This window comes from Humulus lupulus, chromosome 3 (genome assembly GCF_963169125.1).
Source record: "Humulus lupulus chromosome 3, drHumLupu1.1, whole genome shotgun sequence".
NCBI classification, from domain to species: domain Eukaryota; kingdom Viridiplantae; phylum Streptophyta; class Magnoliopsida; order Rosales; family Cannabaceae; genus Humulus; species Humulus lupulus.
The window spans coordinates 184,971,261-184,997,817 of record NC_084795.1 but is presented as its reverse complement, the minus strand read 5'-3'; the positions used below and the strand labels follow the sequence as shown (position 1 = coordinate 184,997,817).

The 26,557-nt window shown below is 41.7% G+C and overlaps 1 pseudogene; it reads right to left on the bottom strand.

Annotated features, from left to right (window-relative positions):
* Positions 1-5,816: 5,816 nt before the first annotated feature.
* Positions 5,817-26,557, bottom strand: part of LOC133825263 (asparagine--tRNA ligase, cytoplasmic 1-like) — a 44,629-nt pseudogene continuing 23,888 nt past the window's right edge.

Genomic DNA, 26,557 nt, shown 5'->3' with positions numbered 1-26,557 from the left:
GCTCCAGGCACTGCTGTTCAATTTCCTGTTGCCGTCGCGCCATGATTTTGGCAACACTTTCCTGGCTGGCCCTCAGATTGGCCAGTTCATCCTGTAATACCCCCAGGGTATTCTTCAGTGTCTCGGAGTCCATCTCTTCCTCATCGAATTCCAAATGTGGCTCATCCTCAGCCACGTTTGGAGGAGGCGGGTGAAATGGTGCAGCGGGTGAAATGGTGCAGCGGGGGCCGCCTGTCCATTTTTCTTGGTAGTTTTCGCCATTGATCTTTCAACGATAATGTATCAAGCTCTCAATGAAAGCACCAGAATGTTGACCCTGATTTTGGCCAACTGACACGGAGTTAAATATGCTTGATGTGGACAAATACTTTGAAAGGAATGTGATGACAGATACAATAAAGAACACAAGAATTTATAGTGGTTCGGCCCCAGAATCTGGTAACAACCGACGTCCACTTGAATTATTATTGATATAGGATTCAAAAAAGTGATCAAAGAACTAGGGTTCAATGAGTGTCGCCAACCTTTGAAGAACAAGACAATATATCGAATAGAATAACTCTAATCTCAGATAATCAGAAAGCAAAAAGTCCCTCTCCCTTGAGCTATCTTTCTCTATTTATAGGCTCAAGGAAGATTTACATTAATTTGTTACAGATATTATTTCCTAAATAATCAGATACTCAGGAACTCATGGGAGATAATTTTGGATTCTATCATAACTGCATAAGATTTTCTCCATGTACAGCATGCGTACGACCAGGCTGGTCGTATATGGAGATTGAACGTTGTGACAATAGATGTCTTCCTGGTCGATAGTCGAGCACGAATTCTGCCATATGTGAGCCACGTGTATTAAATGTTTGCCATGTCATCCATGCCTATTTTTTGGATAACACATTCAAATGATAAATGTCATCTTAACTTATTAATTTCGAATAACTCGACTATAGACTCTACTATAGACTCAAAATTGAACTATTGATTAATGGAACATATTTACTTGTAAAAAATGCAATCCATTGTTATAACCATTTATGTCGGTCAATCATCTATTTGCCACTTATTAACGAGCTGGGTGTAAATTATCGTTTTATCCTTCATTATTATTTTTTCCTTAACTCCCACTAAGTCCCTTATAAATGATAAATTCGTGAAGTGAATCACAAATATGAGCCATCAATATTTAACCATTTAGACTAAGTAATTGAGGAAGCCACATTTTCACTTCTTGTATAGACGATATAGATTTTATATCTATGATATATACTCATTCAATTATATTAATGAATCCCAAGATGTAAGTATGAGCCATGTCAAAGAGACAATCTTTAACGAACAAGTCAAAAGACTCAGATAATATAATCAATAGAAAGTTATCACTCGGAATTGAGATTGACTTGACCAATGATCAACGTTATGACATTGATTAGATTTGATAATAACAATACTTATTTATATATTAATAATCAATATCGATCCTAGTCCGATGTAACAAAATACATCTGATCTTATCTACTTATTTAATGTTCTAGATAGAACATCACCCCATTGTGTAAGTAGACTTTAACGTAATATACCAAATCAGCAAAAATCATATGCATTGATTTAATCTCGGGACTAATTCTTTTGAACATACAATTACAATTATAATTCATTGTGACCTAGTCACTATAAGTGTAATAATAAATATGTTCGTGATTTTGTAGATGTTTTCATTATAATAATCATATAATAAAATATGTAAGCAATGTGAACAAAATGATAATTCGTGTTACAAAATAAATTCGATTTACAGGGCACAAAACCCAACAAAGAATTGAGGGAGGAGGATAGAGAGAAAGCAACTGAGAGGGCGAGGAGGAGAGTGGTTGTTGAATTTTAGGGTTAGGGATGCCGAGATATTTAGTTTTTATGCTTAAGGTTTTAAGTGTATAAAATAAATTAAAAAATTAGAATATTTTTATTAAAAAGGGTCAGTTATATTGGGTTGGGTTGGGTTGGGCTATGAATTATAAGGCTCATTATTGAGCCGATTTATTCGGCCTATTCACTTCAACCACCGAATGGGCTTCAGCCTAGTAAGGATCGGCCTATTTTAGCCCATTTTTGGTGTGGGTTGGTTTGGGTTAGGATATCACCCCACAGTTATTGGGTAGCCCTATTGACCACTACATCTACTGTATAGTGGTATCATCAAGCAACTCTTCTATAGTGCACTTCATCCTCTTTGCATATTCTAGGACATGAGAAAGTGTATCTTTGTCCTTGCTCCATTGCAAATCCATCTTTTTCTCTGGTTGGACAACAAAAATCTCCATCTATCTATACTCTTACTCCTTCATATCTTCAGCCATTTCAATCACCTCTCTATCACCAATTACTATTTCAACAAAATTCAAATGCTTCTCCTTAGGCTCCCACAAAAATCCCACAAGTAATTTATACCCTAAGCATAGAACCATCCAGTCCAACTCATATCTATTGAAGTAATTAGTGTGATTACAGTGAAAGAAAGAAACTTTGTCTCCGTGATACCTTTTCTTGCCAAACGGAGTGAAGAAATTTCCTCCACGATGCATTGCTACAATAAAATGGCCTCCATGCAGATCTACCATTTCATAGAATGAAAAAAAAATACAAAGATAGTTAGTGGGAAAATGGACAAACTCATGTGATATACGACAAAGCACATTACCCAAACAAAACAGAGATTCCCCCACAAAAGTCCATGCACAACACAGTCAAACAGATATGTGAAACCCTTTTCCCCAGCATATAGGTCAAAAAATAGATTACAAAGTAAATGTTTCTCTGAGGTAGACATAAATATCTAACTCCCAAAAAAACAAACAAAAAAATAAAACATTTTTTGCACTTGCAACTATAAAAACCTCTCCTAAACCCATATTTTGTAGAACCATCTCATCATTCATAGAATGCCATACTTATTCAAAATTGACACAAAATGCCTTATTTACCACACCCAAAAAAACCCATCATTTTTCCCCAAAACAAAAATATTAGCATTAAGCTTAGTTCATGGCTTACCATATTCAAGGGGTTCTTTGCCTACATTCTGAAGCACGAGCATTTTTTGAAGTTCTAACCCCTCCTACTTCTCGTCTTCTTTACAGTCCCTTCTCCTCATCTTCTACAAAGTCTCATGAAACAGGTCTGAATAGAAACTTTGAGTGTGTGTTTGCTTCTTCTACACGAAATGTTGGTATTTTTCCAAGAGAAGAAGCATCTGGTTTTTAAAGATTTAAAATTAATTAATTATTTTTATAAAATAAAATTTGAAATTTAAAACCATAAATAATAATAACTTAACTGAAAAATGATTTGTCATATCAAGTGGTATGAACACGTCATCAAAATTTAACGCGTCATTGGGTATATAAGCATATTTAAAACTTTTAGGGGTTGAGTAGAGACGGAGACACTATTCAGGTGGGTTTGAGTATATTCACCAAAAAAAATATTGGGTGCAAAAGCGGAACAATGTGAAATATTGGGTAATTTTTCCGCCAAAAACTCTAAAAAATAAATTAGGATTATAATTATTCACATGCCGAAAACCGTAGGAGGTGTACCAACATACCCCTTTTGGGGGGGGTGCATTTTCCAATAACATTTTTACAATACTATATGTTTTGTTTTAAGACAGTGCTATATGTGTATTTTAAACGTTTTTACTGTAAAAAAAAAATTATAAATATGTTTTTGGGTAGTTCTCCAATGGACCAACAATGCACTCTTTGTGTTTTCGGCACATGAATAGTTATAATCCAAAAAAATTTATGTGACTATGTTTATTGTAGTTATAGCAAGCATCCCACCAGTTTTCAAAATAATTCGAAAAATTTATGATGCTGAAATCATAATTCAAATATTATGTTGTGCTTGTGTATAAAAAAACACGCACACGTGCAATAGAATATTTTGAACCCTATTTTTGGAACCTTAAATTATTTCAAATTTTTTGAAAATTGGTGGGGATGCCTGCTATAGCTACAAAACAATGTAGACAGTCATAAAAAAATTGGGATTATAACTATCCATACTCTGCAAACACAAGAGTATCTAGATAATTACCCTATGTTTTTAATATTGAGAATTTTTTTATGAAAATAATATTTACCAAATAAAATAAATATACCAAATTAGTTGCAAGTAGAGATGTAAATACGGGCCAAGCTTTTGAGCACGACATGAAACAGGCACAAGCCTGAAAGGCACAAGCATGGCACGACATGAAAAAAATATGGCTTTGGGCCAAACACGACACGAAGTTGCAAATTGGCATGACACGATATGAGTCTGAGCATGACACGATAAGCCCAAAGACACGACACGAAAGCATGAACAAACTAGCCTGAAAAGCATGACACGATAAAAAGCCTAATATTTTGACATTAATAATGATAATAAATTTTTATTTTTCAATTATATATAAATTAAAATGATAATAAAAGTATATTATTTTTCCCCATGTTTATAATTTTATAATTAAAATAATTATAAAATATAAAATTAAGACTATATTAATTTGCTTTACAATTTGTGAGTTAAAATTTTGAGCATTTATTATTAAATATTCAAATTCTAATAATTATCTTCAATATAATTTTGTGTAAAGTATTGTTGAAAAATATATAAAAATACCTCAAACTATAATTTAAACAAAGAAATGTATTTAGATTGGTGGTTAGTCCATTGATTGTTAAAGAGGAGGTGGGGGATTCAATTCTCCATCCTAACTTTTTTTAGCAATAATAAAATGAGCTTAAATATGAGCTTCAAAGTGGGTTCGAATTTGGGCCCGAATAAGGAAAAGTGGAAATTACATTTTATATGGCTTTTTTAATCAAGTTTACAAAAATATGAATAAAACTTATTTTATGGATTTTTTTTAAGAATTTTAAATTTTTGGATTTAGTTTCCCATATTTTTATATAAAAGTTTGTTTATGCCATAGTTTTACTCTTATTCAAGGCTTATTAAATTTGAAAGGATATTTTTGTAATTTGATTATTATTTTTTTAGCTTAATTAATTTTTTTATATTAATATTATATAACTATTTTTATATTAAATTTTACCGTGGTTGTTTTACAAAGTTTTTTTTTTAATATGAATTATGTTTATTAGTTTTTTATTTATTGATTATAAACATTGTTTTCTTTCTTTTTAGTTTGTATATTTTTTTAAGTCTAGGTAAGGTTACCAGTTACTTGTGTTACTCACGTCTTCATATATGAATTTTTTTCAAATACGGATGTCTCCATCAGGTAACCAGTTACGATTTTTGGGGTAACTAGTTACCTATATTTTTTGATATATTTTTGGTGAGTTTTTTTAAAAGATGGGTCACCAATTACACCTTATAGAGCTTTTTTTTATAAAAAAAATTGCAGGGCTTCAAATGATTTTTTTTGTGATATATCAAGGTAACTAATTACTTTTTTGTTTGATATTTTGTTTTTGGTGAGTTTTTTAAAGCAAAATAACCTGTTACAATTGGGATAACTTGTTATCCATCAGGGTAATTGGTTAATTGGTTACCATCTTATTTGCTCTTAAGTGAACTCCAAGCAATTTAAAGAGTTTTATAGCTCTTTGGTATAGAAAAAATATAATGACATACGTAGAGTTTGCAACAACAGAACTAAAAAACAAGCAAAAGTTTATAATCTTCAAATCCTTTTTACTTGTTCCCCACCTCTTTTTGTCCCTGTCCATTTTCTATGCCTGCATAGTATAACAAACACAACATTTTGAAGGAGAAACTTCTCATACGTGCTTTGAATAACATCATATCATTCCTCCTATCAATTCTCCCACCTGAAAATTAAAGACATGAATTAATAGATATACAGGAGAAACAATAACCTAACAAAATGCTTAACCAATGTTCTTGCTAAGCTTATATAGAGAAAGGAAAAAAATAGCCTACCTTTGGTATAAGAACATCCATAGTAGTAATTTTCTTACAATCATCATTCAGCCTCATGTAAAATGCTTTTATGCCTTTCGAGTAATTATAAACAATAACAGGCTTCTAGAATTTAACCTTTGTCGGGTATCTACAAAATTAGGCAACCAAGAAATATATAATTTATGATATGATAGGAAAAAAGTTGCAATAAAATTTGAATATCTTTCATGTTCAGATGCCAAATCAATGCCCCACTCTACCTATTGTCCGTGTTTTCACCAAGGGACATGTGGTGATCAGAAACAAGTGTGGTAAGGCCATGTCCTGCACGCTAGTAGCCGGACACGGTTATCTTCAAGTGAGGCCACCCCCCGAGGTCAATCCTCGGAGGGTGGATATCTTGAAAGAAGGCCACGTTCCTCGGATAAAGACAAGGTATGGACATCTCTATCTGAGGCCATGCCCTGAAGGCTAGTTAACTGTCCTCGAGCTCTTTGCAAGTCATTGTCCTCCAGGCTAATGATCTTGTCCTCAGGACCTCAAGGACAAGCCAGGTGTCAACCAGTGCGTGTTTGTAGCGTTAAAGGATCGCCTGGCAACCTTTTTGGTGATTCATCCAGTGTTGTCTAGTGTCAACTCGTCAATTTGCACTCCCACTATGCCGTCTGACACGGAAATACAGCCAGCATGCCCTGACAGTACCTGGGGCATGTTTCCCATAAAGCATGTACCTTTCTGCAGTGGGCCCCGTGAATCTCGCCTGGGTCGCGCTCTCTATTCGATGTAGCCTAATGCATTGAAGTGGTATTAATTCCCCAATAACGGGAAGAATGTGTATTAATTATAGATGATTAGTATTAATGACCCCAGCCTCTATAAATAGGGGTGGGAGCCTCATTTTAAAGGGTTCGACTCTTTAGAGAGAAAAAGACCTTATACTCAAAGCAATCTAAACGCTACATGAGAATACACCATTGGAGCTTGCATCAACAAGCTTTCAATCCTCTTAATACCAGAGACTCGTGGACTAGGGCTCTTTTATATAGCCTGAACCACGTAAAAACCTTTTGTGTTCTTGTTAATTATTTCTTTAATATTTCGTTTTAAGGTTGATAGCGAAAAAGGCAGTCAATATTTTGGTGCTTTCATTGAGAGCTTGAAGAAAGCATTCGGAAGACTTATAGCCATGGTAACTACTCGAAGAATTGTTGAAGATGACATATTCCCTCCTATCGGAGTTGAAGGAAGGGAACCTGTAACACCCCAAGTTGCTAATAAGGTTTAGGAACTTGATTAGCGTGCCTGGAGGGCAATAAGTGAATTAATATGTTAATATATGAATTTGAATGAATATGTGATTAGAATGCATGTTTAGGTGGTATAAATATGCATGTGGACCCCGTTTGTATGTTAGGGGTAAATTGGTAATTTTAGCCCGTTGAGGGCATAAATGTGATAATTGTATTATGTGATTTGTACCACGTGAGTGTGGTGATATTAATGTGATGCACGTGCCGAGATGGTCCTAGAGAGCTAGTTAACTTAAAAGTCACAACGGGATTTTATACCCAGCTCGGGAGGAGCCTAGGGGTACTTTGGGGAATTTCGTAAGTTGAATTGAGAATTAGTGGTTAATGGTTATTGGTGATTGAGTAACCTGGGTAACCATTAGTAACTGCTGAGAGTAACAAGTTTAGATGGGAAATGGTAGAATTGTAATATAGGTGAAAGGACAAAAGTGCCCTTGAGGTTTAGTTAGGAAAGGATATTTATGGAAGGGTAGAATAGTCATTTGGCAAAGGTTTGGATAAACTTCAGCTAAGGGACATATCACTCACATTTTCTCACCTAGACAACTCAGTTTATGCTGAAAGAAAAAGGAGAGCTAAGGGCAGAAAGGAAGAGAGTTGGGAATTTTGGGACTTAGGGGAGGAATCAAGGTGGTTTGATGCAGTTAAAGCCAAGCAGAAGTCAAGATTGGTTAGAGGTAAGTCTTATCTCTGAAATCTCTGTGTTTTAGCAAGTTTTTATAGAATTTAGGTTGGAATTGAAAGATGGTTTGTGGCTGGTTTGTTTGGGAATTCAGCTTGTGAAATCAGAGGGCTTAGCTTGAAGCTGGAATCAAGGGAGCTTAAGGTTGAATTCTCCACTTGAGGTAAGGATTATGTGCAATTATGAGGTTTATTTCCGTTGTGGTTTAAGGAATTTGAAGTATGGTTTAGGTTTTTGTAGGCTTTGGTTTAAGTTTCTAACTTACTGGTTTGAACTACTGAGATTTGGAATCAAAGTGTGATTTATGAAAGTGATCATGTGTTTATACTTGTGGATGGTGTTTATAAGTTGTTAGAGGGTTCTTTTGGGGTTTTAAATTGGTTTTGGAGCTTAGGTACTTGTTTGGGTTGAATTGGAGTTGTTTTGGCTCGGGAAAAACGCAGGGGAAAACCCAGATTTCTAGGTTCACGAAGGGGCGTCGCGGCCCTGTTCTTTGGCGCCGCAGCGCGAGGCTGCTTCAAGGTTGGGGGGTACTCTCTGACTTGCTGGGCGCCGCGGCCCTCAAGGGCAGTGCCGCGGCGCTAGGCTATTTTCAGGATAGGAAATTTTGCATTTTTGGGCATTTGCTCCGGGGGCTCGGGGGATGTTTCCGATACATTGTTTTAGGAATTTGGGGATTTCAAGAGTATGAGATTAGCCCCGAGCGGTGGTTTTGGATTGGTTAGTACTAAAGAGTACTTCCTATATGTTGTGGCTAGGTTTACGAAGAGGCTTGGGATAGAGGACCATGCTCGTGACCTTGGTGCATTATGAAGCTCGGGATACAGGTAAGAAAACTGTAACACCCATAGAGCAGGGCATGGGCCCATAGTGTGGTTGCAGGGCACAGCCCTAGATTGTATTATTGCTAGGATGTAGCTTTAAATGAATTATCATATGTTTGATTGTTGTTTGAGAATGCTATATGTGGTTATAGCAGAATGAACGGCAAAGGAGCCGGGAACGACGAAGGCTGAGAACGGCAGTGGGGCCGGGAATATCACTTAGCACATGGAGTGCTTGTGGTTAGAGTGAGACCCCAAAGAATACATGGGATATCCTTACGGTGTGGACCGAGAACCCAGGCTTTGGTAACGCTTCTAGGACAGCATGGCCGTATATGTGTTTAATTCTTATGGATTGTCTGATTAACTGTGAGTTATCTGTTATAGTGATTGTGTGATATGCATATGTTATGTGCTGTATGAGTTTTCTTGCTGGGCTTCGGCTCACGGGTGCTCTGTGTTGCAGGTAAGGGAAAAGAGAAGGTCAACCAGCCATGAGTACGGAGAGTGTGGGGCGGCGTGTACATGTTTGGCCTGCCCAACTGCTTTGGTTGGGGGCATTTTGAGAAATGGCTGTATTAAACTATGTTTCGATAATTAGTCATCTGCAAATCTGTTTTGAACTGTAAATATTTTGCATACCTCATTTTGGGATCCCATATGTAAAACTCTTGAACTTTTAATGAAATAGAGTACTTTTAAAGATTACAGCCTTGACTTTTTGTTTAATTACACTTTTGTTCTAAAAACCTCGTTTAGCGAGTTAATTGCACATTTTAAACCCACTTAGTAACGGCTCTAAGGTAGTAGGGCGTTACAGAACCCAGTTAGCAGCCACCTCAGGACATGCCTGAGATGGTGGAGGACTACGACGAAGATGCCGAATACGACGGCGAAGATGACAATGTTGACCAGGGGTATTATGAGGAAGAATACCCTCAGCCCATGGATGTGGAGGAGACCCCGGAGGTGGTGGTGCTCCATGATCAGGTAGCCACCCAGCACAAAAGATCGATGCTCAAGAGGGTAACATCGCCGCCCTACAAGAGATGGTACTTGCCATGAAGGCCACTCTTGCAGCCAAGAGGCTGCGAGTCGACCCCAATGGCAATGTACCAGCTGGGCACCCAACTGGCGTGCCACCTGCGCACCCTGTTGGAGTGCCACCTGTCAATACAGGCAAAGTGCCTCCCGGGCACCCAGCTGCAGCCGTGCGAGATCTGCCAGCTAGGATGCCCACCAAGCACCCAACAGGAGTTGGAACCCCAGTACCACCACAAGATCGCGGTAAAGGAAAAGTTGATGATAATCATGCTCCAAAGTAGAAAAGGGGCTAATCAAGACCCTGAGGGCCACCAGGTTCCCTAGTAGGCTGGTAAAGGTAATGGCCTAGGGGCTCGAGGACACTGCCAGGCTATCAGCGCTTGTGGAGCTCAGTGCGTTCCACCCCGACGCACCCATACAGATCGCATGAACCCTGGAGGTGGTGTTTCCTCGGGACCTTGCCAACCCCGTAGGAACAACGATCTGGGGGTCCGCCCAAGGAACTTCTCAGAGAACTGAGAATATGGCATTAGTATCTCAGTAAATGATGAAAATATTGAGTCTAACGGAGAAACCGAGGTGGCTCATCCCGAGAATAACGATGCGTCCCAGGGTCAAGCTGGCCTGTGGGACAACCTTAATGCCCGAAGATGTAATAAGGCCAATGGGCATGAACCCACCAGGAAAGGTCTTATCAGACCTATGGGACAACCTCAACAACCAAAGAAGAGATAACCTGACGCAGAGCGTCAACCGAGACCGAGATCCGCTCCGTGTGAAGTTAGAGAGTCTAAAGAAGATCATGCTAAGAATGGCCAGACGATATGGCCACGACTCAAACTCAGAAGACAAAGAATTGGAGCCATGTGCTCCCCACATTATGGAAGCCCCCTTGCCGCAGGGTTTCAAAATGTCGGCCACTCTGCCCTATGATGGCAGCTGGGATCCCACCGACCACCATTCTAAGTTCAATAGGTTGATGTCGGTACACTGCGTCTCCAACAATGCTAAGTGTCACGTGTTCCTGATCATCCTATGGGACTAGCAGATGAATGGTTCAAGAAGCATAGACCAGGATCCATTCATTCGTGGCATCATCTATCATCTTCCTTTCGAAGGCAATTCATAGGAGATCAGAAGGTGAGCTTTGAGGTCAATGCTTTGGCCAACATTAAACAAGGGCCCTTCGAGACCCTCAAGGCATACATCAAACGATTCAAGGAGGAGGCGGCGAGAACCAAGAAGGTTGTTGATGACCAGTAGTTGATGGCCTTACAGGCTAGCATCCACGCAGGGTCCTTGCTTTGGGATGACCTCCAGCTGAGGGGATGCCGACAACTCAACGACTTTATTCATCGAGCACAAGAATATATCAGCTGGGAGGATGTCCAAATTGGGGCATTTGGAGTACTCGTCGCTTTCCCTACTTCGACCATGCCTGACCCTATGGCTTCAGGAATCCAATATTCCCCTTACGCTCCCGTCCAACCAAGCTTGAGGGGAGTCCAACCCAGCCAAAGTGTTCCGCCTTCCGATTTTAGCACCATGCCCACTCCTGGATTCAATATGGCTCCAATAGGATACGGAGCGGCGCCCATTGGATACAGTGTTTTTCAGCCTGCATTCTGTGCTGGAGTTGTTGCACCATTCCTGCCTGCTAAATCTAGTCGAGCTCCCAGTAGTAGTTGACGCGGGGGGAAGGACAAGGGCCAGAGGCCCAAGGGAAATGGAACAACACAGGTTGAGCAGGGAGCTACCTATGGCGAGAAGTATGTCTCGCAATACTCCGAGTATATTGACTTGGTAGACTCCTGAGAAAATATCTTCGTGGCCACGGTACAACATGCTCACTGTAGGAAGCCGAAACCCATCCAGAGAGACAGGGAAAGATGAGACCCTAGAAAATTTTGTCATTTTCACAATGACATAGGGCACCACACCAATGAGTGTCGCCAGCTCAAGGATCAGATCGAGAACCTCATCAAGCTGGGACATCTCCACCAATTCGCTAAAGGTGGAGCACGTCAGGCGCAACCCCCTACAGTAGGAGCGCTCGTGCCATCTATTGCTCCGCAGGTTCCAACAGTTGCTCATGTGGTCCCACAACATCTAGTGGCCCAAGGACCTCCTCCAGTGAATGGGAAAGTAGGAACCATCTAGGAGGACCCCACTTGGGTGGTACCTCTCGAGGCTCGCAGAACAGATATGCACGAGCTTTGAATCATGACAACGAGGTGATGGCTTTGGCTCAGTTATCTGCCCAAATGCCCCGAATGACTAACCAAGTCATAACATTCTCCGAAGACGATGCTCGGTGAGTGCACTTCCTGCACCACAACCCGTTGGTAATTGAGAACCAAGTCTCCAACAAAATGGTGGTGCGAATTCTGGTAGACAACGGGAGTTTGGTGAATATCCTGTTTAAATTAGCCTTCGAGAAAATAGGGCTGACCACTACAGACTTGTCCCCGTGCGCCTCGACTCTCTAGGAATTCTCGGGAGAGGCCCTCATCTCGATGGGACAAATAAAGCTCCCTATAACACTTGGAGAGGTGCCTTTCCATGCCTTCAAATATTGCACCTTTGTGGTAGTAGACTGTTCCTCGGCGTATAAAGCCATTTTGGGATGACCTGCATTGGTGGAGTTCAGAGTTGTCACTTCCATCCGCCACCTATGCATGAAGTTCCCCATAGAGGCAGGAATTGGTACTATTCGCGGAGACTAGAAAGAGGTGAGACAGTGTTACAATGTCTCCCTCAAAACTCTCATAATGGTAGTGGCGGAAGAAGTCCCTGAGAAGCCCGAGGTGTCGGAGGTATCAACTGTCTAGGTGATCAGGCCCGACGAATTGGACCCGAGGGTTCAAGATGAGAGATCCAGTGAACCAATAGAGGAGGTGGAGGAGGTAGTTCTTGATACCTCCGCCCCTGATAGAAAAATAAAAGTTGGGGGAAGCTTGAAGATGGAAGTCCAAGAAGCATTGGTGGACTTCCTCTAAGAAAATCAAGATGTGTTTGCATGGTCGCATTCCGACATGACTGGCATTGATCTAAACATCATATGACATGCCTTGAATGTCGATCCCAGCTTTGCTCCCGTCCAACAGAAGCAAAGGACGTTTGATCAAACTCAGAAAGAGGCTTTCAAGGCCGAGGTAGACAAGCTCATCTCCAATAGGTTTATCCGAGAAGCCCAGTACCCTAGATGGTTGTCTAACCCTATTCTTGTGCCAAAACCAAATGGCACCTGGAGGACGTGCATCGATTTCTCAGACCTTAACAAAGCCTGTTCTAAAGACTTCTTTCTGCTCCCCAAGATACATCAGATGGTTGATGCCACATCTGGCTATGATTTGTTGTCGTTCATGGATGCATACTCGGGATATAATAAGATATTCATGCATGTCACAGACCAGGAACATACTAGTTTTTAAACCGATAAGGGTGTCTACTGTTACATCGTGATGCCTTTCAGACTGAAGAATGCCAATGCCACCTACCAGAGGATGATTAACAAGATGTTTAAGAACCAGTTGGGGTGAAACATGGAGGTTTATGTGGACGACATGTTGGTCAAGTCTAGGACAGCTCCCGACCATGTGGGCGACTTGGCAGAGGTTTTCACAGTGCTCTGCTAGTTTGGAATGAAATTAAACCCCCAAAAGTGCACATTTGGGGTTGCCTCCGGTATGTTCCTAGGCTTCATTGTCATTGCTTGGGGAATTTAGGTGAACCTCGAGAAGATTAAGGCCATAATCGAGATGCCATCTCCTCAGAAGCATAAAGACGTTCAGAGCTTGATAGGGAGGATCGCAGCTTTGAGTCATTTTGTCTCCAAGGCAACAGACAAGTGCATCCCTTTCTTTAATGTCCTCCGAGGAAGTCAAAGATTTGAGTTGTCAGAATAGTGCGAACGAGTAGCTTAAGGCACACATGGAAAATCCTCCGATTCAGTCCAAGCCAGTAGAGGGAGAACCTCTTTTGCTCTATATGGCTGTCTCAGAGAATGCTATCAGTGCTGCATTGGTGCGGGAGGAAGGTCGTGTCCAGCACCCCATTTACTATGTTAGCAAAAGACTGATCGGTGCAGAATCTAGGTACTCGCTGATGGAGAAGTTAACTTTTTGCTTAATGGTGGCTTCTTGAAAGCTAAGACAATACTTCCAGGCACATCCAATTAAGTTCCTCACAAACCATCCCCTTACACAAGTCCTTCAAAAGCCAGAATCGTCGGGAAGACTCTTGGAGTGGTCGGTGGAGTTGAGTTAATTCGACATCACCTGCCATCTGAGGACTGCTATAAAAGTTTAGGCACTCACCAATTTCATCACTGAGTGCATAGGAAATCATGAGAAGACTGATGGTACCCCAGCGGTCGGACCAGTCTGGAGGTTGTTTGTGGACGGGTCTTCCAATGAAAATGGTGTAGGGGTTGAACTTATTTTGGTTTCTCCCAAGGGGAACAGTTCACAGTGCCCTCCGCTTTGGGTTCAGCGCCTCTAACTATGAAGCAGAGTACAAAGCCTTAATCGTTGGACTCTGAGTGGCACTTGAGCTCAAAGCTGAAGGCCTCAAGATTTTTAGCGATTCCCAACTCGTGGTGAACCAAGTACTCGAAGAGTACCAAGCCTGGGGAACAAAAATGGCAGCGTATCTGGCAAAGGCTAGATAAATGCTGCATAACTTCAGGAGATTTACTATTTAGCAAGTGGCGCGAGAACATAATTCCAATGTTGACGCCCTGGCTAAGTTGGCCACCACCAAAGACGCTGAGTTGATCAATGTGGTCCCCATTGAATACTTGGAGGCTTCGAGCATCTCAGCTCCTGACGAGGTGGAAACTATACAACCTTAGGATGGGTGGATGGAGCCAATAGTAAAATATCTTGTCTCCGGAGAGCTGCCCCAAGATAAGAAAGCAGCTTGGAAGTTGCTCTATCAGGCACCTCGGTACGTAATCATGGACAGTAAGCTATATCAGCGAGGTTATTCTTTGTCTTTGCTATGATGTGTGTCTAAGAAAGAAGCCAGTCTGATTCTCCAAGAGGTACACGAGGGCTTTTACGGAGACCACGCCGAGGGGTAAAGCCTTTTCAAGAAGATCTTGAGGCAAGGATACTTTTGGCCCTCCATGAATGGAGGTGCGATGGATTATGTCAAGAAGTGCGATAAGTGTCAGCACTTCACGAACATCCCCCGAGCACCTCCAAATGAACTTACACAGATGACCAGTCCATGGCCTTTCGCTGTATGGGGTATCAACCTTATCGGGTCCCTGCCCACAGGAAAGGGGGGAGTGAAATATGCCATAGTTCTCATTTACTACTTCACGAAGTGGGTCAAAGCCAAACCTCTTGCTACGATCACCTCTAAAAAGTCCTTGGACTTCGTCATTAAGAACCTAGTTTGTCGATACGGGCTCCCGAGGAAGATAGTCTCCAACAATGGATTGCAGTTTGACAGTGAAGTATTCACGGACTTCTTTCGATGGCATGGAGTTATCAAGAGTTTCTCCTTTGTGGCCCATCCATAGGTAAACAACCAAGTGGAAGTAGTTAACAAGACACTCAAGTCCATTTTGAAGAAAATATTGGAACAGGAAAAAGGAGCTTGGCTCGAGGAGTTGCCTAGGGCATTGTGGAGCTATCGCACCACTGCCAGGACCTCCATCAGCCATTCGCTCTTCTCGATGACCTACAAGTATAAGGCTATGCTCCCAGTTCAGGTAGCAATCTCCACACACCGACGGGACACGTATGACTCGACCACGAACCATGCTTTACTACGAGAATCCCTGGACCTCGTGGAGGAGCTACGCGAATTTTCTCAACTTCGGGTAGCATCCTACCAGTAGAAGGTAGCCAGGTGTTTTAATTCTAAAGTGAAGGATAGAAAGTTTGGGGTCGAAGAATTGGTATTGCGAAGAGTTTTCTTAGCCACCTGAGACCCCGGTGCAGGAGTGATGGGACCTAAATGGGAAGGCCCATACCAAGTCTAGAGCGTTGTGTGTCCGGGAACATACAAGTTAGCCCGAATAAGTGGGGAATTGATTCCCCATGCCTGGAATGTTGAGCATCTTTGCTAGTATTACCAATAATATGAACAATAAACCTTACTTATTTCTATAGTATCCCTTGTAGCCTTTAGGCACATTTAATGGAAACCGTGTATGTAAAACACGGTAAGAAATTTATTGTCTGCTAATATTTTTTGGTTTCCTTTACTCTATTAATGATATATAAGAGCACCCGCTCGCCTGGATGCAGAATGAGAAAGTTATAACGTATGCATCGCGACAGTTGAAGGAATATGAGCAACGGTATCCTACCCATGATCTAGAACTAGCAGCAATGGTGTTCGCACTGAAGGTGTGGCGACATTATTTGTATGGGGAGAAGTGCGAGATATACACTGACCATAAGAGTTTGAAGTATTTCTTCACCCAGAAGGATCTAAACATGAGACAGAGGCGTTGGCTGGAGTTGGTTAAGGATTATGATTGTGACATTCTTTACCACCTAGGGAAAGACAATGTTGTGGCAGATGCATTGGGGTGGAGGGGCTCGGGGCAGTTATTTAGTTCTGTTCAGATCTCTAGAGAGTTAGCAGATGAGAAGGCCAGGGCAAGGATAGAGCTGGTGGTGGGCCAGTTAGCCAATATTACCTTGCAGTCGACCCTGCTAGAGCAGATCAAGGAGGGTCAATTAGTAGATGCGTAGTTACAGGAAGTTAGACAACATGTCTTAGCAGGGATAGCTAAGGACTTTACTGTTTCTGAGACTGGTATTCTTCGCTATCAGGGGCGGATTTGTGTTCCGACAGATGAAGGGATCAGACAAGAGATACTGGATGAGTCTCACACTACGTCATACTTGCTTCATCCGAGTACCACAAAGATGTATCAGGATCTACGGACATTATATTGGTGGCCTGGGATGAAGAAGGATGTAGTGGAGTATGTGGCCAGATGTTTGACGTGTCAGCAAGTGAAGGCTAAGCATCAACGACCAGCGGGATTGCTTCAGCCTTTGGGTATTCCCGAGTGGAAGTGGGAGGACATTACCATGGACTTTGTGGGAGGTCTACCCAGGACAATGGGACTTTATGACTCGGTGTGGGTAATAGTGGACAGATACACCAAGTCAGCTCATTTTCTGCCAGTAAAGTTGACTTACACAGTGGAACAGTATGCAGAGTTGTATGTTAGGGAGATAGTTCGTCTCCATGGGGTTCCTAAGTCTAGTGTATCTGATCGAGACCCTATCTTTACCTCCAAGTTCTCGGAAGCTCTGCAGAGAGCCATGGGGATTTAGTTGAAATTTAGCACAGCCTTTCATCCTCAAACTGATGGATAGTCTGAGAGGATGATTCAGGTGTTGGAGGATTTGCTTAGAGCGTGTGTGATCGATTTCGAGGGATCGTGGAGTAAGTATCTCCCATTGATTGAATTTTCGTATAACAACAGTTATCAGTCCACGATTAGAGTGGCCCCTTATGAGATGCAATATGGAAGGAAGTGTAGGTCGCCTATTCATTGGGATGAGATGGGTGAGAGAAAGTATTTGGGGCCAAACATGGTTCAGAAGACAAGTGAAGCTATTGAGAAGATCCGAGCCAAGATGCTTGCTTCACAGAGTAGATAGAAAAGCTACGCTGATCCCAAGCGTAGGAACGTGGAGTTCCATGTTGGGGACCACGTGTTTCTACGAGTCTCACCACTGAGAGGGTGAGGAGGTTTGGAGTAAAGGGCAAGCTGAGCCCTCAGTTTTTTGGACCTATCGAGATTCTAGAAAGGATTGGACAGGTGGCTTACAGGTTGGCCTTGCCACCATCGTTGTCCAGAGTTCATGATGTATTTCATGTCTCTATGTTGCGGAGGTATGTCTCAGATTCCACATGTGCTTAAGTATGAGGACTTAGAATTGCAGACAGATTTGTCCTATGAGGAGCGACTGGTTCAGATTTTAGATCGGAAAGACAAAGTTCTACGGAATAAGACGATTCCGTTAGTTAAAGTATTGTGGAGAAATAGCAAGGTCGAGGAAGCGACCTGGGAGCTTGAGACAGTGATGCGAGATCAGTATCCCGAGCTCTTCAAGTAAATTTCGAGGATGAAATTCTCAGTAGGAGGGGATAGTTGTAACGAACCAAAATCACTAATATGGCTTAAGGGCCTTGATTAGTGTGTCGGGAGGGCATAATTGGTTTATGTGTGAATTTATTAGTTTAATGTGTGTAACGACCCAAATTCAGTGTTAAGGCTTAAGGCCTGGAGTAGTATGCCTGGAGGGCATGATGGGATTTTATGTATGACTTCATTAAGTTTAATGCATCATTATGATTTATTGCACGTTATATGACTATTTGATTATTTGAGATGCATGACTATGTGAATCAGTATGCATGTAGAACTGATTGTCTTAGAATGAGCATGATTGTAACTTGGCCATGTTAGGGCATAACTGTGATAATTGTACTATGTGAATTGTGCCATGTGAGTGTGATGTTTTATCAGGATGCACGCATCGAGACGGTCTTAGTGAGCCAGTTAGTCTAAAAGTCACAACGGGATGTTGTACCCGGCTCGGGAGGAGCCTAGGGGTACTTCGGGAATCTCATAAGTTGAGTTTAGAAAGAGTGATTAGTTATTGGTATTTGGTAACCATTTGTAACTGCTGTGAGTAACAAGTTTTAAGATAGGAAGTGGTAGAATTGAAATGAAAGTGTTATGACTTAAGTACCCTTGAAGGTTTAGCTTAGAAGGATTAGTAAGGAGGGGTAATTTGGTCTTTTGGCAAGGCAAATAGAAATTTTGCAGCTGGGATTTAGGGGGTACGGTTTGGGCATTTGGGTTCACTTGTGGCTTTGATAAAATTAGAAGAGAAGGTAAAGAAGAGGAGAGAAAGGCTAGGGCAAAGAAGAAGAAAGAAGAAGAAGAGGTGTAGAAGGGGCTGAAGTGGGAAGCTTAGAAGGAGATTAAGGGAACTTTTAGGGTGGATTCTACTCTTGAGGTAAGGATCTTATGCTTATTTAAGTTTGTTTTCTGTGTTGGTTGAGGAATTTAATGCTTGAGTTAAGATTTTCATGGGTTTTGGTTTGGGTTGTTGAATTTCAAATCAAAGGAGTGGATCTTGTGTGTGTTGATGTTTTGGATTTGATTCTAGTGTTTATGGGGTGTTAGATTGTTCATATGAGGTTTGGATTTGAGTTTTGGGGTTTAGGTTTTGGTTTGGGGTGATTTGGAGAGGTTAAAGCTCGGGAAAAATTGCAGGAAAAACCCAGAATTCTGGGTCTGCGAAGGTGTGCCGCGGCAGGGTTTTTGTGTGCCGCGGCAAGGGAGCTTCTGTCTGATGGGTGCCGCGGCACAAGGATGTGGTGCCGCGGCACAAGGCAATTTTCAGGATAGCTTTTTTGGCAATTTTAGGTCTTAGCTCCGGGGGTTCGGGGGATGCCTCCGGGGTGTTGTTTTAAGGTTTTAGAGGTCCCGAGAGTGCGGGATTGGTCCCGGGAAGTGGTTTTGGGTTTGGTTAGTATTAAAAGTGTTTTATGTGTGTTGTGACTAGGATTTTGGAGAGGCTCGTGCTAGAGGACCGTGCTCGTGACCGTGGTGCATCGGAAAGCATAGATTACAGGTAAGAAAACCGTAACACCCGAGATTAGGGCATGGGCCCATTGTGTGATTGTAGGGCACGGCCCTAGCTTGTATTGTGTGCAAACGTGTAATCTTAGATAAACTATTGTATGTTTGAATGGCTATTTCATAATGTATGATATGTGTGATTGTAATTGAATGAACGGCAAGGCCGAGAGCGGCAAGAGCCGGGTACGGCAGCGGGGCCGGAAGCAACGCTCAGCACATGGGATGCTATAGCGAGGGTGGGACCCAAGGGATACGTGAGTTATCCTACGGTAATGACCGAGACCACAAGCTTTGGTAAGGCCTCTGGGGCGGCATGGCCGTGCTTGTTTAAATCGATGATTTTCCTATTTATTTTAGTAAATTATGCCAGTGATATTATTGCATATGTTATGTGCTATTTGGGTTTTCTTGCTGGGCTTCGGCTCACGGGTGCTCCGTGTGGCAGGTAAAAGCAAGGAGTCTGTCAACCGGCCATGAGTATGGAGAGCGTGGGGGTGGCGCGTACATGTTCGGCCTGCCCGACTGTTTTGGTTGGGGGCATTTTGTAAATGGCTGTATTGATCCATTCTTTTGATAGTTAACCTGATGTAAATCTATTTTTGAGTTGTAAATATTTTGTAAACCTTATTTTGGGATACCAGATGTTTTATACTTACGTTTTCAATGAAGTTAAACATTTTAAAGAGTACAGCCTTAAATTCTGATTTATCCACACTTTTGGTTTTAGAAACCACTTAGAGTCAGTCAAAAGCACGATTTCTATTTTAAACTCACTTAGTAACGGCTCTAAGGTAGTAGGGCGTTACAATGTGTGATTATATAATAAGCATGCTTGTATGGTTATATGAATGTAAATGTGATTATATGCTATAATTGTGGGGACCACATTATTATGTGGATAAATCTGCAGCATGTGACTTGAGGCGATCCTAGGGAGCTAGTTAGCGGGAAAGTCACAACGAGACCTAATACTTGACTTGGGGCAAGTCAAGAGGTATTTCAGGTATTGAATGGTTATTTAGGTTATCGGGTTATGAGAATAAATAATTGGAGTATATTTGAGGTTAGGAAGCTTAGGTGGGAATACTGGGGAATTTACCATTTTGCCCTTGGGGACGTTTCCGGTACCCCGAGCCTCGGGATTGACTTAATTAACTAAGATTAGACTAAGTAAAACACAGAACACAGTGGAAACATTAAGAACCGACCCTTTTCTCTCTCTCCCTTTCTCTCTCAAGGAAACTAAAGGAAACCAAGGGAATTAAGCTGGAATTCAGAGAATTGGAGCTATAATCCAGGAGATTAGCTCAAGAATTAGCTGAGGATTCAATCAAGAATTAAGGTAAGTCACAAGCTTTGTGCATGGTGGTTAAATTCTATGTTTATGGCTGAGTTTGAGGTGTTTATGGGTTTTGATATTGAAGGATTGAATTGAAGCTTGGAACTTGGGAGTTAGCTCATAAATCTTTAAGAGAGTTGGTTCATCAAGGAAGGTAAGCTCCAATTCATGATTTCGTGTTTGAATTTTAAGTTTTTATGACTAGTTTTAGTGTTCTTGAGTGTGTGACTTTTAGAAATTGAAAAGGGATTTTGATGAGTTTTTAGCTTAGGTTTTTGCTGGCTTGTGCTTCTGAAATCATGCAGGAATGTTTGTGATAATTGGGGTATATTATTGGGATGGTTTTGGATGGTTTTGAGTGAGGTTTGAGAGTTAAAATAGAGTTTTTTCTGGGTTTAAAGGGGTTGGGCCGCGACATAGTTCTTGGTGAGCCGCGACCCTCTGAGGCTGATGAATGCTAGGGAAGGAGGGCGGGCCGCGGGCCGTGTCTAGTTCTGGGTGTGGATGGGCTTCTGTTTGGGGCCATGCCACGACATGGGAAGCTTGAGCCGCGGCCCATAAGGGAATTTGGGATTTGGGGATTTTAAGCATGGGAATTTAACCTAGGGTGCTCCTAGGGTGCTCGGGATCTAATCTACAACCATGTTTGGTGGAATTCGATGTTCTGGAGACTAGAACCTTCTCTAGAAGCCCTTTTACGATTATTAATGGTATCCCTTATCTTGGTTGTGACTAGGTATAAGTTAGGGGCTCGGGAAATGGACGTACTCAAGAGGGATCTCGCGTAACCAGTACACTTAGAAACTAAAGGTAAGAAAACTGCACTCGGTTGTGGATTTATAATGGGACTAAGGGTTCCCTGTTTTGTATGCTTTGTGAAGGATGGTATTATGTCATGTAAATAGTAAACAAATGGCCTAAGAGTGCTGAAGTTTACATTAGCGCACAGGGCGCGACTCGGCCACTGGTAGCTGAGGATAGCTTATTATGCACTGAGCTCGATTTAAGAGGGTCGGAGCCAGTGGGGTAAACAGAGGGTGCGACCTAAGGTGTTGACCCTGATTATCATGTGATTTGATTGTTATTATTAATTGGTGGATTTGTCATGCTAAATAGTTGAGTGTTGATTGGCTGAATCTTTGGTTGTATCTACGTGCTATGTGATTAATGTGGTATGTTAAGTGTATGATCGTGCTTAAAGGGTTATTCAATTGTTATGATTATTTGTTATATAATGTTATGTTTTCTTGCTGGGCCTTGGCTCACGGGTGCTACGTGGTGCAGGTAAAGGCAAGGGCAAGCTTGATCTGCCCTGATTCGGAGAGCTCTGAGAGCAGAATGTACATGATCAGCTACTCAGCCGCCACGGTTGAGGGGGAGACAGGAACAGGAGAACCAGAAATGTCTGTTTTGCCCTGAGAGTGGCCATTGGTTGGTTGTACTCTGGAAATTTTGTAAACTAACTTTTTAAACGTTGTTTCTTTTGGGATCCCTTGTGTAAAATATTTGATTATATGAAAAGTATCTTTTGAGACCAAAACTGTAACGACCCAAAATCACTAATATGGCTTAAGGGCCTTGAATAGTGTGTCAGGAGGGCATAACTGGTCTATGTGTGAATTTATTGATTTAATGCAAGATTACATGATAAGCATGCTTGTATGATTATATGTATATAAATGTAGTTGAATGTTATACTTGTGAGAACCACATTATTATGTGGGTAAATCTGCAGCAGGCGACTTGAGGCAATCCTAGGGAGCTAGATAGCAGGAAAGTCACAACGGGGCCTAATGTTTGACTTTGGGCAAGTCAAGGGGTATTTCAGGTATCGGGTGGTTATTTAGATTACCAAGTTATGAAAATAAATAATTGGAGATATATTTGAGGTTAGGAAGTCTAGGTGGGAATATTGGGGAATTTTACCATTTTGTCCTCGGGGGTGTTTCTGGTACCCCGAGCCTTGGGATTAACTTGATTGTTTAAGGATAGACTTAAGAAGATTTTAGAAAACTGTGGAATATAGCAAACTGACCCTCTCCTCCTTTCTCTCCCAAAGAAAAACACAGAATCCTGGAGGTCTTGGCTGGAATTCTAAGAATTAAAGGCTAGGGTTTAAAGGATTAGCTCAAGGATTGTCAAAGGAACTTAATCAAGGTTGAGGTAAGCATTGAATCCTACTTTCTGTGGTTGAAATTCTGTGTTTTTGAGTGTGTTCTAAGTGGTTTTTGGGTTTTGGATTTGAAGATTAAATTAAGGATAGAACCTTGGAAGTTAGCCCAGAAAGCTCTTGGAGGATTGGTTCTGCAGCTGAGGTAAGCTCGAATTTAAGGTTTAATGGCTGAGTTATAGTGTTTCCATGGCTGGGTTTTGAGTTAGAAAGTTTCAGTGATTGAAGTGGGTTTTTGATGGGTTTCTAGTCTAGTTTTCAGCTGGGTTGTGTTGTTGGAATCTTGTGGGAAGTTTTTGGGTAATTGAGTTGTGGAATTGGGGTAGTTTTGGGTGAGTTTGCAGGAGGTTTGAGAGTTAAAAATGGAGGTTTTTCTGGGTTCGAAGGGGTCGGGCCGCGGCATGGTCTGAGTAGGGTCGCGGCCCTTACCTGTTTTTGGGCATTGGGAGGCCTCTAGTTGGGGCCATGCCATGGCATGGGTGCCTAATGCCGCGACCCTTAAGGGATTTTGGGATTTTGAGATTCTAGACTTGGGAATTTTACCTAGGGTGCTTGGGATTGAATCTTTTACCATGTTTGATGAAGTTCAATGTTCCGGAGACTAGAGCTTTGTCTAGAAGCTCTTTTAAGATTGTTGATGGTATTCTTTATCTTGGTTGTGACTAGGTGCTAAGCTAGGGCTCACGGAACGGATCGTGCTCAAGGAGCATCACTCGTAACTAGTACACTTGGAAGCCAAAGGTAAGAAAACAGCACCCAGTTGTGTATTGGTAATGGGACTAAGGGTTTCCTAATATGTATGCATTGAAAAGGATGGTATTATGCCATGTAAATAGTGAACCAACGGCCTAAGAGTGCCAAAGGTTACACTTGCGCACAGGGCGCGGCCCGGCCACTAGTAGCCAAGGACAGCTTATTATGCACTGAGCTTGGTTTAAGCGAGCCAGAGTCAGTGGGGTAAACAGAGGGTGCGGCCTAAGTTGTCGGCCCTTGTTATTATGTGACTTGACTGTTATTAATGATTGGTTGCATCTTTGATTATGATTACATGCTATGTGATTAATGTGGAATGTTAAGTGGTTGATCATGCTTGATGAATTATTCTCTTGATATGATTGTTGAGATGTGTATTATGTTTTCTTGCTGGGCCTAGCCTCACAGGTGCTGTAACGCCCTGGATAGCCTAGACCGTTACACTGTGTGTTTATAAAGTGCTAGACTTGCTAATCAAGTCATTTAATTAAAAGTGTGTTATGAAACTATAAAGGAACTATGGTTAAAATGTTTTGGTCTCAAAAGTCACATTTTCATAAAAGAAATGTTTCCTATATGCACGAGATCCCAAAAATATTAAGACTAAAGACCATTTACAAAAGACAAAAGGTTTAAATACAATATCAAGCCATATTAAGGAAAAACGGACAGTTAGGCAATCCCTGTCCTGATCCACTCCTCGACCATGGCGATCGAACAACTGGCTATGTACATTCAACCCCGCAGCTCTCCATCTCAGGATTGGTCCAACTTGCCCTTGCCTTTACCTGCACCACGCAGCACCCGTGAGCCAAGGCCCAGCAAGAAAACACAACAACAGAGCATAAGCAATCAACAGACAAATCAATATCTCATATCGCATCACATATTCTCAACCATATAATCATATAGTATAAACAAGTATTCAACATACTAACATATTAACTCATATCATATAACAGTTCACAAATGATAACTAGGGCTAGTGCCCTCAGGCCGCTCCCTCCGTTATCCCACTGACTTCGACCCGCTTAAACCGAGCTCAGTGAATATTAAGTTGTCCTCGGCTACCAGTGGCCAAGCCGCGCCCTGTGCGCAAATATTATGTACGGCACCCTTAGGCCGCTATCACATGTCCCATGGCATAATACCATCATTGACATAATACAAACATCAGGAGCACTTAGTCCCATCACAAATATATAACCGGGTGCAGTTTTCTTACCTTTTGATTCGTTAGCTTTGATCACTTGACTCCTTGAGCACGATCCCTCTCGAGCCCTAGTGCTCACCTAAACACAATCATAGGTCAAAATCAACACCAAACCTCAAGTCCAAAACCTAGCCTTGGGACCAATCCCGAGCCCCCAGGAAGTCCTAGTTCCACCAAACAAGGTGGTGGAATCAAACCCCAAACCCTTGGTCAAAAACCCTTGCAAACAACCCTAAAATCCCTTTCTGAACGCAGGGCAGCACTACAATGCTCTTAGGAGGGCGCTACAGCGCTACAAACAGAAGCAAAATCCCCCAAGAAGCTTGGCCTAGCGCTACAGCACCCAAAGGCTACCGCTGTAGCGCTAGTCACAGACAGGCAACCTCCAAATTTTCCCTCCTGCGATTTCCTCGAACCAAACTCAACCAAGACTTCTCCAAACATTCACCAAACTCAAAAACAACCTTATTAACACACTCCACTCATCCCAAGCACCCCAAATACCCAAAACTCAAGCACATGCATCCCAAATCCCAAAATTCACCATAGCTGACTCTAAACTCAAAACTTAGCAGAAACCAGTCAAAACATCAAAGTTATAAGCTTAGAATTTCATACCTTTAATGGGATTTCAATTTCAAGACAACCTCTACACCTCCTTAGCTTGCTCTTCCTCACCCTTTGGCCTGAATTCCCTAAAGTTCCCATCAAATCCAGCTTATGCACCATAGGTTAAAAACTAAAACCAGAAACTGAAGAAGCTACAAGGTCTTACCTCAGGTGATGGTGTGTTCTTGCTAAACCCCTGTCAATTCTTCAAGCCTAGCTTAGGATCCTTGATGCTCAGCCTAACCCAGCTCTCCTCTGAGCTTTGCTCCAAGAAAACCCAAGAAAAGTGGTGAGAGAACCACAAACCGACCCTAGAGAATACAACTCTGTTTTCCTTTCCTTTTCTCTTTTCTGTCTTTTCCTTCTTTCCTTTCTTTCAGACTTCAATATTTTTCTACAACTTCCACTAACATAAAGCCTCAGTTTTACTTATCTCTATCTGCCAAATGACCACAATACCCTCCCCTTTAATTCCAAGTCCTTTAGTCCACTTAAGGGCATTTTAGTCATTTCACCCCAATTCCCGCTAACTCCTCGAGTGTCTAATATTTACCGCTTAATTCCCAATACCTAATTAATCTCCAATTATATTCCTCGATGTCAAAATAGACTCCGATATACTCACTAAGTTCCCATTTATACCCCTAGGCTCACCCCGAGCCGGGTATAAATCCCCGCCATGACTTTTTCGCTAATCTGCTCACTAGGATCGTCTCAAGTCACAGATCACAGATATATCCACATAATAATGTGGTCTCGACAATTATCACATACATCAGTACAATTATGCCCATAATGGCCAAAATTACAATTATGCCCTTCTAACCTAGTCAGGGCCTACATGCATACTAATACACATTGTCATGCATCTCAAATAGTCAAATAATCATATAACATGCTTTAAATCATAACCATGCATTTTACTCATAAAAGTCACACATAATTCCCATTATCCCCTCCAGGCACACTAATCAAGGCCCTTAAGCCTTATTAGCGAATTTGGGTCGTGACAGGTGCTACTTGATGCAGGTAA